General features: G+C 38.2%; 1 protein-coding gene and 1 long non-coding RNA gene across 2 annotated transcripts in view; both read right to left on the bottom strand.

Annotated features, from left to right (window-relative positions):
* Positions 1-12,962, bottom strand: part of LOC131173810 (protein RGF1 INDUCIBLE TRANSCRIPTION FACTOR 1-like) — a 43,687-nt gene that overhangs the window by 11,877 nt on the left and 18,848 nt on the right. The window lies entirely within an intron of this gene.
* On the bottom strand, positions 8,790-9,697 carry LOC131173811 (uncharacterized). Its single transcript, XR_009144144.1, has 2 exons — positions 9,508-9,697; positions 8,790-8,931 (listed from the first exon to the last, which is right to left on the bottom strand). It is a non-coding gene; the product is annotated as an uncharacterized LOC131173811 (long non-coding RNA).

Below are 12,962 nucleotides of genomic sequence, written 5' to 3'. Positions count from 1 at the left end.
ATTATTTAATCAAAATTAAAATAAAATTCAATAATAAAATAAAACTGTAGAAAATCACATATAAAATAATTATTAAAATATTAATTTAAAATTCCATTTAATAACAAACTTAATGCTAAGAAATTTTGAAAGGAACTAAAACGGTGTCATGTACTATAATTACCACTCACCTGGAACCTCCAAAATAATAGCTAGATTCAATAAAAGAGAGACAATTTCAGCTGACAGAATGAATATTTGAATCTCCTACATACCCAAAATATAAAAAAAAAATATTAAATAATAATAAAATAAAATAACTTATATATATATATATTGGGTGGACGGATACAAGGTTTATACGAACAGGGATACAAATGTTTATATATATATATATATATATATATATATATATATATATATATATAAATATAATTTAAATTTAAAGTTATCGTTTCACAGTAATTATGATCAACCCAATTCAGTACTAATGATAAAAAAAAAATAATTAAATTTCTAGGGTAGTTGTAACAAATTAATGAAAGAAAATAAAATCAAATTCACCCATTATTGAATAAAGAATGAGAATTTTTACCTTGAAAATAGAATCGAATGTGATAAATAGAGAAGTAAAAATTTAGGGATTCTCTGCGCACATCAAATTATAAATAGTAAATTTATATATTTATATATATATATATACATATATAATAATAATTTAAAAGATAATGAAAATACCTGTTTAGAGTATTTGATAGAAAAAATGATGTGACAAACAGGTTTTGAGAGCAAAGTTTAGCAGAAGAGATAATTAGGGTATATATATATATTTCAAGAGTCCTATTAGGTGTAGAATGGGATAAGAGTTATTATTGAACTGAGTTGTTCAAATTGCAGATATATATTTAATTTCAAAAAATAATATATATATATATATATATATATATATATATATATATATATCTAAAAATAAATAAACAGACCATTAAATAAAAAATATATATTTTTATAAATATATTAAATTATTATTAGCTAATTAAAATAAAATAATAATAAATAATAAATGTATATGGGTTTTCACATACTTCCCCCCTTAAAAAAAAATCGATCCCTGAATTTGAATAAACAAAATTCTAACCTGAAGAATCAAATAAGTGATGATATTTGGCTCGCATTTCAGATTCTGCCTCCCACGTGGCCTCACTACTTGAGTGATTATGCCACAAGACTTTGATTAAAGCCACTTCCTTAGCCTGGAGTTTCCTAATTTGTCGATATAAAATCTTTACTGGTTGCTCCTCATATGACATATCATCCCTAAATTGCATGGTTTGAGGTTGCAAAACATGAGATGGATCTGGTACATACTTCCTAAGCATAGAAATATGGAAAACTGGATGTACATGTGCAAAACCAGGTGGAAGGGCTAAACGGTAAACAACTGCTCCAATTCTCTCCAAAATTTCAAATGGACCAACAAAACGAGGGCTAAGCTTCCCTTTCTTCCCAAACCTCATGATTCCTTTCATAGGGGAAACTCTCAGAAATACATGATCACCAATCATAAATTCTACATCTTTACGCTTAGGGTCAGCATAACTTCTCTGTCGACTTTGAGCAGTCAAAAGTCGATCACGAATTAGTCGAACCTTCTCTAAAGTTAATTGTATCAACTCTGGTCTAGTAAGCCTTCTTTCTCTAACTTCATCCCAACAAATCGGTGACCTACACTTTCGACCATATAATGTCTCATATGGAGTATAACACCCTAGGCAAATCCCACATCGACAAAACACGGGAGAGATGCTGGGTTTATAAGTTGGTGGTTCGTAACCCCTATTGACGCGTTTTAAAACCGTGAGGGCTTCGGCTCAGAGCGGACAATATCACTAGTGGGCCGGGCCATTACATTTGTGGTATCAGAGCTGCTCCGCGTGCAACCTTGAACGGTGGTGGGGCAAACCTCAGTGAGGACGCTGAGTCCCATAAGGGGGGTGGATTGTAACACCCTAGGCAAATCCCACATCGAAAAAACACGGTAGAGATGCTGGGTTTATAAGTTGGTGGTTCGTAACCCCTATTGACGCGTTTTAAAACCGTGAGGGCTTCGGCTCAAAGCGGACAATATCACTAGTGGGCTGGGCTGTTACATGGAGCCATCTCTATACTTGCCTAATAACTGTTATTATAAGCAAACTCCACTAAAGACAAATGATGATCCCAACAGTCACCAAAATCCATAACGCATGCATGAAGCATGTCCTCTAATGTCTGTATGGTTCTTTATGACTGTCCATCCGTCTGAGGGTGAAAAGCAGTATTAAAGTCTACTCGTGTTCCTCAAGCTTCTTGGAATTTCTTTCAAAATCGAGAAGTAAACTGAGTACCACGATCAGAGACAATGGAAACTGGAACTCCATGAAGACTAACAATCTTGTTTATATACAACTGTGCAAGTTTAACAAAGTCATATGTAGTCTTCACAGGAAGGAAATGAGCAGATTTTGTCAATCTGTCCACTATTACCCAAATTGTATTGTAACCATCTCGTGTACTAGGTAAACCCACAACAAAGTCTATGGCAATATGCTCCCACTTCCACTTAGGAATAGGCAATGGCTGAAGTAACCCAGATGGTCTCTGATGTTCTGCCTTAACCTGCTGACAAGTCAAACATTTAGCAACAAAGTCTGCAACATCCCTCTTCATGCCACCCCACCAATAATGCTCCCTTAAATCACGATACATCTTAGTTGAACCTGGGTGTAATGTGTAAGCAGAATGGTGTGCCTCCTCCATGATTTCTCTTCTCAACTCATCAACGTTGGGGACACAAAGTTTAGTGCCATAACGAAGAACTCCATCATCATTCAACATGAATCCTTGAGCTTGGCCTTGATGAATACTATCTATAATCTCACACAGCTGAGAATCCCTCTTTTGAGCAGCCTTAATTCGATCAATCAAGATAGGCCTAACTCGAAAATGTGCTAAGAGTGATCCAGCTATGATTTCAAACTCTACTCCCTGATCTAGCAACTCATGTAATTCACAATCAGAGGCCTCATCTTGGTAGATATATGGGCTAAACTACCAGAAGACTTCCTGCTTAGAGCATCAGCCACTACATTAGCTTTTCCAGGATGATACTGTATGGTGCAGTCATAATCCTTCAGCAATTCTACCCATCTCCTTTGCCTAAGATTAAGATCACGTTGGTCAAATATGTATTTGAGACTTTTGTGGTCAGTGAAGATTTCACAAGTCTCACCATACAGATAGTGCCTCCAGATTTTCAAAGCAAAAATTACTGTAGCCATTTCCAAATCATGAGTTGGATAATTCTGCTCGTGTCTTTTCAACTGACGAAAAGCATATGCAATAACTCGTCCATGCTGCATCAAAACACATCCTAAACTAATCCTAGAAGCATCACAATATACTACATAACCCCCTGATCCAGATGGAAGGGCTAACACTGGTGCTGTAGTTAAACGAGTCTTAAGCTCCTGAAAACTTTTTTCACAAGCCTCAGACCACTGAAATTTCACATTCTTCTGTGTCAACTTAGTTAAAGGTCTTTGTCTGAGAGAAGTCTTGAACAAACCGTCTATAATACCCTGCTAAACCCAAGAAACTACGAATCTCTGACACAGTTGTGGGTCTAGGCCAATGAAGCACTGCCTCAACTTTCTTCTTATCAACGCACACCCCATCCTTAGATACTGTATGGCCTAGGAAAGCCACACTATCTAACCAAAACTCACATTTTGAGAACTTGGCATATAGCTTGTGTTCTCGTAAGGTCTGAAGGACAATTCTCAAATGTTGTTCATGCTCCTCCTTACTCTTTGAGTACACTAGAATGTCATCGATGAACACTATAACAAATTGATCTAAGAAAGGCTTGAAAACTCTGTTCATGAGATCCATAAAAGCGGCCGGAGCATTGGTAAGACCAAAAGACATTACAAGAAATTCATAGTGTCCATACCTAGTCCTAAAGGCCGTCTTGAGTATGTCTTTTTTCTTGACCCTCAATTGATGATACCCAGATCGAAGATCAATCTTGGAAAAATACTTTGCACCTTGAAGTTGGTCAAACAGGTCATCTATGCGTGGAAGAGGATACTTATTACGCACAGTTACCTTATTCATTTGCCTATAATCAATGCACATTCTCAAAGACCCATCCTTCTTTCATACAAATAATACAGGAGCACCCCATGGAGAAACACTAGGGCGAATAAACCCCTTATCTAGTAGGTCCTGTAGTTGCTCCTTCAACTCCTTAAGTTCTACGGGTGCTATACGATAAGGTGGCATAGATATGGGCTCAGTTCCAGGAACTAAGTCTATACCAAACTCTAACTCGCTCCGGGGGTAAACCTGATAAATCTTCTGGAAACACATCCTTAACCACTGCAACATTCTCCAAACCTGCACCTTCTACCTGAACATCTCTAACATAAGCTAGATACCCCTTACACCTCTTTCGCAATAATCGGTACCAAGTTGTAACAGCCTGATCCTTCTCCAGTTAGTATTGTCCGCTTTGGCCCATAGGCCTCACGGATTTGTCCCTTTGGAGGTTTCATTCCCAAAAGCGCGCTAACCAGGTGAGGAAGGCTCCCACATATATGGCCAAAATCTTTTCTTCCCATTTTCGATGTGGGACACGAAGTTTCCACACCAGTGCGTAGCTGGTTGAACAAGCGCGTCCCAACCCCATCCCTGGATCGTGACAGTATGAATCAGTTAAGCCGATAAAAGAGTGTTGTTAAACAAAGCATAGCCTTGCAAAGTTTCTTAGCAAGGCATTTCTTTAGTTCATGATTCACCAAAGGCCAATTTTGTCAGCTGCACCTAACAAGATGCAACACAATTTCTGCAATAAGCAGTTATTGGTGGGTGGTGTGCAATTATCTCTAAGAGGCTGCATGTCATTTGCTATTAAAATTTATTACATGACCAAAATTGGGAATTACCTCGCTGGTTTATCTTTTACCCTTCCAATTCTTCTTTCATTCTTTCTTATGAATCAAAGAAGAGGTGCATATAGGTAGAGATTTGTGGAGGAAGAACAAGAAGATAATTGCTCAAATTTACGGAACAAAGATTCTAGCTGTTTAGATTTCCCAATTGTGGGAGGCAAAAATAGTTCGCAAAATGCAAAAAACAGAGAGAGATCTAAGCTACAGATGTTAACTAGAGAAGAGTAAAACTACCGCAACAACAGGAGAAAGTGACGAAGAATCTGGATGTCCTTATACCTCTCTCTCTTCCTGACTGAAGAAAGTTTTCTCAAGAAAGTGAGTGAAAATAATTACAATGAAAATTAACGCTAATTTCAAAGGAAGAAGTAGGATTTAGTCTCTTTCGCTTTCTCCCATATCTCCAATTCTCAAGCAATACAGTTCGGTAATAAGCAATGAAACATAATTAACGAAAACACACTTCTTATGTTACAGTTGGTTGGACCGGCATACTATGGAAATCGCCGGCGATGAGAGAGAATGCTAACAACTTATTGCGTTACAGGATCCGTCGCCATTCTGCCATACCAAATAAGTTATCCGGTGGTTCATGAACAATAGGGAAGTTTTCTTATCGTTTCTAATGACGATTAAAGGAGAAAAATAAAAATCCAAGAACCATGTAGGCGGCTTTGTCTTCCACTTCTCTAATCCTCTCATTGTATATAATTCTCGTCACAACCTCAGTTCCCGCAATTCTGTCGTTTATTACGTCTTCCTCCATGAAACTCCTAATTTAGCAGGCCGGTGGAGAAGGGCTTATAAGAAGAATTAAGAGAGGCATCAAAACTCATTCTTTCTTCAAGGATCAATTACAGGAATTAAAGAATCAAATTACGGGCATATCCATTCTTCTGAATCTACAAGAAGCATTTTCTTTTTTTTTTTTTCATTATTTCTTCCTCCTGAATGATAAGTTCCATTAAAAAAGGGACAACAAGCCCACATCATACACCAGCCCAATCAGGCAGAGGAACAGCTTAAAATAAAAAAAGGGCTACCTTAAAAAACATATAAGGCCCAGGCCCAGAAAACAAGAAAAATCTAATCTAACAGCTGAGTCGTGAGGAGGCGGCTAGTCAATAGCACCGCCTGCTCGGCAAACCATATAAATATTTCTAGAGTACTTGCACCATTGCTCACAGAAATACTAGTTTTATATTTTTAAATTCAAGAAACAATTGATTTTTTTTTTTTAGATGATAGATGTACTGTTTCTTAGTGTACCATATGTATCCTATAATTTACCATCCTACTCCACTTCTTGTTTAGAAGAGGAAACATCGGCTTCTCGTTCTACCAAGTCTAAATACAGCACAAGAAAGTCATCATAATACACATTACACAATGTCTTTTAGGATGAACAGAATTTGATTCAAAACCAAAAAACTGATTTAATTTGAATAGTCAATTCAATTTTAATCAATTTATTCAATTTGATTTTAAGAGGAAAATTTTTAAAAGAATTGAATCAAACTAAACTAAACTAAACATAATATATTAAATATGAATGTATTTTTAGCATATGAACTTGTAATGGTAAGCTATCTATTTGAGGACACATAGACCTTGGGTTTGAATCTCAAGTTTTTCTTTTTTAGTTTTTTAACAACTTTGATTAAAAACTAAATCCTAGTCGTCCATCCCTTCAAATGAATTAATCTCAGTCATCCAACTTTCATATATATATAATTTATACAAACCCTATCCCCATCTCTTCTTCGTTACTTTCGTCTCAAACAATCAGACCTTTATTATCCCTCAAGTCCTCAACGTCGTTGGCCACAACTTGCCACTAGACTTTGCCAAGGGCCGGTGACTCTTGGTGGGCTTAATTCGGAGCCAATTTCAGTTCATTCATGGTTTCAATCCGGTTTTAAAGCCATTGTAGTTTCGGTTGAGTTTTTATATGATTTTGATTTAGTTTCAGTTCTGATTTTTAAATCAATATTTTTGAAAAAAAATTAAATTTATATAAATTATTATATACCTTATTTGCGAATAGTCTAAAAAAATTATTAAACTCATCCACATAATATTAGGAAAATGTTAAAAAAATATAATGAAAAAAATTTTAAGTTGAACCTAAAAATAAAAAATATGTTAATAAATTTCAAAAATTTCATAGAAATTATTTTGTACCTTATTTGAGAATGGTTCAAGAAATAAAAATACTCAAAAATATATATATATAACATAGGAAAAATGTCAACAAAATAATTAAAAAAAAAAAACTTATATCGAGCTAGTTTCAATTCGAAATCGCCAGTTTGAACAAGTCTATTCTAGTACGATATCCATGGATGCTTGCCACTCTCTCCATTTGACCCCCTCTTGATTCTTCCCATCCCTTAATCACACTTCTTCCTTTGTTTTCTTCAAGCTCTCGCTCTCTCTCTTATGCAGTCGACATTGCATATAGGGGTGTGTGGTTCTAGTTCAGTTCAAGGCCTGCTTAGGAATCAAAACTGAATCAAAATTTTAGTGCAGTTTCAGTTTGGTTCTTCATTATTTCGGTTTCATATGGTGTAGTTTTCGATTCTTTGGTTTTGGTTTGGTTCGATATAGTTTCAGTTCGATTCTCAATTTTTAAAATAATTTTATATAATTATTTCCTTAAAAAGTCATACTTAAATTAACATTTAAGTTTTGAATTTGATTATTAATATATAATATATTATATAATATACATCTTAACTATTTCTTAATTATATAATATTTAACTATAAGATATAAATATAAATAAGAATTAACACACACACACACACACACACACACACACACACACACACACACACACACACACATATATATATATATTGAAAGTATACAATACATCTAAAACTAGTCCGATATGGTTCCAGTTCGATTTGAATTGAATTCTTAGTGAAGAACTAGAACCGAATAAAAGTATAAAGAAAAACTTTGGTTTGGTACAGTTTTTTGGTTTGCTTCGAGACCTCCAAGAATTTTGCACAGCCATAGTTGCATGTGCCTCCTTAATCCTTACGGCTCTACTTCCATAACCCTCAATAGTTATGTTTCCTTTTAATTGTCTTTTGCTGCTACTGGCTGTCAATGACTAAAGTTGGCAATGAGGCAGGTCATGGGTTGGGATTGCTTCCCTTATCCCTGCCCCACAGGAGTTCGGAGTTGGGGCGAGTTTCCTAGTGGAGATTTTTTTAAAATTTATTATTATATAATATAAATTTATTTATTAAAAAGTAAATTATAAGGTAGAAATATAAGTTTTAAACATAATTTTAATAATATATCTATATATGTTGTTAAATTATAATATTTAAATATATAAATATGTAAAAATACATTTTTTTTATAAAAAATAATAATAATATATTATTATGCCAGGGTCAGGGGATTTGGGGTGGGGGGACCTTCACCCCACCCCCAATGCACAATATTGGAGTTGGGGAAAATTAATCTTGTCACGACCCAACCTATGGGCCGGACCGGCACTAGGACCTGGGCCAGCCTAAAGCCCCCGAGGCCCGTAGTAAGCCTTAAATATTCATTTACCCAACTCTAAGGCCCATTTGGGCCCAATTTCAAGAAAACAAACGGACAGAGTCCGGCCATAAAATGGACTTACCAACGGGGAGTTTTCGACTCACCCGACCTGTAAACACAATATATAGTCAATTGGGGAGCTCAGCTCACCCTCCACATACTCATCAACATAATAATAAATGGGAGCTCAGCTCCCTCATCCAATCCATCAAACATGCATATCATTATACGTTTACAGGTCCAACATGATAATAATATTACAGACCATAATCAAATAAATACTTCTAACACATGCGGAAATTCTAGGAGTAAATAAAATTACACAAATATTGATAAACAACCTGCGAAGGAGAAAAGCAGGTTAACCAAAATAAAATCCTCCTGTAGCCTGAAAAAAATATTGAACAGGAGTGAGCGTTCGACTCAGAGAGTAAAATATTAATTTTAACCATAATCTCTATAACTATCTAAAACTAATGCACCCTGTAAAGTGAAATGCAACATCAACATCATTTTCACATCATAACATCAAAAAGGTAATTTGGAGCACTCACGCACCCTGTAGCATCAATCATAACATATGGGAGCTGATCCCCTATACAGCTCTCTTAAATCCAACCTGGTGCCAGCGAAGAACTCAAGCCGGACTTTCTCTTAATAAGCCAAATCGAGGGTCCCAGCGAAGAACTCAAGCCGTGACTACCCCTCGAAGGATCGGGTCCCAACGAAGAACTCAAGCCGTGACTACCCGTCCTATCCATAGTCCACACCACATCACACGCATGCCAACGCACGCACACTGCTCCAAATTACCACAACAACATCATGGCACTTTAACATTTATCAATGCATCATAATTCGTGCCTAGAGTTTAACTACATAAATATATGCATATAAGTGATGCATGGGCATGTTGAACATATAATAATATCGAGATTACAATTAAAATTAATATTTTACTCACAGACTTGACGACAATCACTGTGGCAGCGGGGCGGAGGAAGAAGGCTGTCCCGGCTCACCTGACAATTATATTACAATTATTTAATATAATCTGACTCAATACAAACAAAGAAAAAGACCAATTACGTCCTAAGTCGTGCCGAAAATCCGGCAGAGTCTCCCCTATACCTAGGACCTACCCAACCTGCAAAAGGGTTCAAACACACTTCTATACTCACAATCCATATATCCACAACTCAATCACATCTCACAGCCCCTCCTGGGCCCATCAAATCAATCCTCCATCACAATATGTAAAATTTCAATTTAGTCCCTATAATTGACCATTTTTGCAAAAACTGCCCAAATCAGCTCTAAAAATTCTAAAACTTTGCCCCGCGGTCCTTAGCAATATTACTAAGCTATTGCAAAAAGAATCGTAATTTTCTAAGCTACCACGAATATTTTACGGATTTTTAATCCTATTTAAGCACTAGAAAATTACGTAAAAACAAGGTTCGGGTTTACCTTTGACGATTTCGACTTTGGGAGCAGCGCTCGGGGCGTCGACAATGGGGCTAGCCAAAACCTCGGTCTAATCGGAGACTTTTCGTGCAGGTCTATCGGCGAAATTTGCGAACCAGTCAAGCGTCAATTTCCGCAAATCGAGGATACCTACGAAGCCCATAACACGGGGTTAGTACATAAATTTTTCAGAATTTTCTAAGCTCATTTAATGCTCGGAAAAATCTGCGAAGTTAGTGGGACCCACCAGCGGTGTCGGAAAAATTCAAAATTTATGTCGTTCTGAAGCTCGGCGAATGGAGCGTTCTGGTAGCCTCGGTTTTCGTGGGATTCACGGTTTCGAAATCTAGCCCAAAAGTCGAAATGGGCTAAAATCTTCTGAGCAAAAATCGGACAAACCGCTCGATGGATTTGGCGTTCTTGGTGTCTATGGAAAGCTCTCGCCGAGTAGATGATTTTAGACACAAGACCGATCCAATTGGTGGCGGATCGGCGGATTTGGCGGGAAGCTGAATCGACGCCAGCGAGGCGTTGCGCGCATTTTTCGTGCCGTTTAGGCGTGGTGGGTGGGAGGGGCGGCGGCGCCGTGGTGGGCTGAGGCGGGCGGTGGTGGCGGCGGTGGGGGTGGGAGGAGAAAGCGAGGAAGAGAGAAGGAGGAAGGAGCAGCGGGAGGAAGAAAAAGAGAAGAAAGGCGATCCGGTCGACCGGTCTAATCCGGTCGGGTTCGATTCGGTCAGTTCGATTCAGAATACAAAATTTTGAATTTTTACTCTGCCTCGGGACCGAAAACGAGGTCCAAAAATTCCGAAAAAAATTTCAGAAAGCTCAGAAAAATACGTAGACTCCAAATATATTTTTAGTTTTGCCACGTGGTCTTTAAATTAATTTTTAAAAATCATCAAAGTTTATATTTTCGAAAAATCGAACCCGTTTTGTAAAATCCGAAAAATCTTACAAAAAGTCATAAAATTAAAATAAAATTAAAATACCAAAAATGCTCATAAAATTTAAAATTTTGGGGTGTTACATTCTTCCCCTACGTAAAAATTCGTCCTCGAATTTTACACAAGGCAGAATAAAGCACATGACTATACATTAAACAAATAAGGGTACTTGCTACGCATGTCCCGTTCTGACTCCCAGGTGCACTCTTCCACTGACTGACTCCTCCACAAAACCTTAACCATAGGGATCTGTTTGGATCTCAGCTGTCTCACTTGGTAGTCCACTATGGCTACAGGCTGCTCCTCAACTGTCAAGTTCTCTTTTAGCTCTATCACATCCTTGCACAGTACATGAGAAGGATCGGGAATATATTTCCTGAGCATGGATATGTGAAACACGGGATGAACGTGAGAGAGGTTGGGTGGTAGCTCCAACCGGTAGGCAACTGCTCCAACTCTATCAGTAACCTCAAAAGGTCCGATATACCGAGGTGCCAACTTGCCCTTCTTTCCAAATCTCATGACTCCCTTCATTGGAGAAACCTTCAGGAATACATAGTCGCCCACTGCAAACTCCACATCCCTCCGTCTGGGGTCTGCATAACTCTTCTGTCTACTGAAAGCTGTCCTCAGTCGTTCCCTGATTAAAGGAACTACCTCTGAAGTGTACTGCACTAGGTCTACATCATGCACCTTCGCTTCCCCCATTTCTGTCCAACACAGAGGAGACCTACACTTTCTTCCATATAATGCCTCATAGGGTGCCATCCCTATGCTGGAGTGGTAACTGTTGTTGTAGGCAAACTCCACCAAAGCTAGCTGCTCATCCCATTGACCTCCAAAATCCAAGACACTCATGCGAAGCATGTCTTCCAGTGTTTGGATTGTCCTTTCGGACTGTCCGTCTGTCTGAGGGTGGAAAGCCGTACTGAAGTTCAACTGTGTGCCAAGTGCCTCCTGCAACTTTTTCCAAAACAGAGAAGTGAACTGAGGCCCTCTGTCAGATATTATGGAAGCCGGAACTCCATGCAATCTGACTATTTCTCAAATGTAGAGCCGGGCATACTGTGCCACAGAATATGTAGTCTTCACAGGTAAGAAGTGAGCTGATTTGGTCAAGTGGTCTACAATTACCCATATCGAATCATATCCTCGTGTGGTACGAGGCAACCCAGTCACAAAATCCATAGTAATCATTTCCCACTTCCATTCTGGGATAGGGAGCTCTTGCAGCTTCCCTGACGGTCTCTGGTGTTCAAACTTCACCTTCTAACAAGTCAAGCACTTGGACACAAAGTCTGCTATGTCTCTCTTCATGCCATTCCACCAGTAGCTATCTTTCACATCATGGTACATTTTGGTGGAACCTGGGTGGACACTGTACAGTGTGTAATGTGCCTCTCGCATGATTTCATTCCTGAGGTTGTCCACATCGGGCACACAGATCCTAGAACCTTGCACTAGGGCGCCATCATTGGCAAATCCAAACTCACCACCTTCACCTTGCTGTACTCTTTCTATAATCTTCATCAGTTGTTGGTCTCTGTGCTGGGAAACTCTAACTCTGTCCCTCAAGTCTGGCCTCACTAAAAAGTGAGCCAACAATACCCCCTCATCTGAAAGATCTAGGATTAAACCTTGATCCATCAACTCATGTACCTCCTGAATCAATGGTCTCTTCTCTACTGAAATGTGCGCCAAACTGCCAGAAGATTTTCTGCTCAAGGCATCTGCCACAACATTGGCCTTTCCAGGGTGGTACTGGATGGTGCAATCATAGTCTTTCAGAAGCTCCATCCATCTCCTCTGTCTCAAGTTTAAATCCCTCTGTTGGAAAATGTACTTCAAGCTCTTATGGTCGGTGTATATCTCGCACACTTCACCATACAGATAGTGTCTCCAGATCTTTAGTGCAAAGATTACAGCCGCCATTTCCAAATCATGGGTGGGGTAGTTCTGCTCATGCCTCTTCAGCTGCCTTGAAGCATAAGCCACTGCCTTTCCATTC

This window comes from Hevea brasiliensis, chromosome 15, assembly GCF_030052815.1.
Source record: "Hevea brasiliensis isolate MT/VB/25A 57/8 chromosome 15, ASM3005281v1, whole genome shotgun sequence".
Lineage (NCBI taxonomy): Eukaryota > Viridiplantae > Streptophyta > Magnoliopsida > Malpighiales > Euphorbiaceae > Hevea > Hevea brasiliensis.
This window is presented reverse-complemented; position numbering and strand designations above follow the sequence as displayed.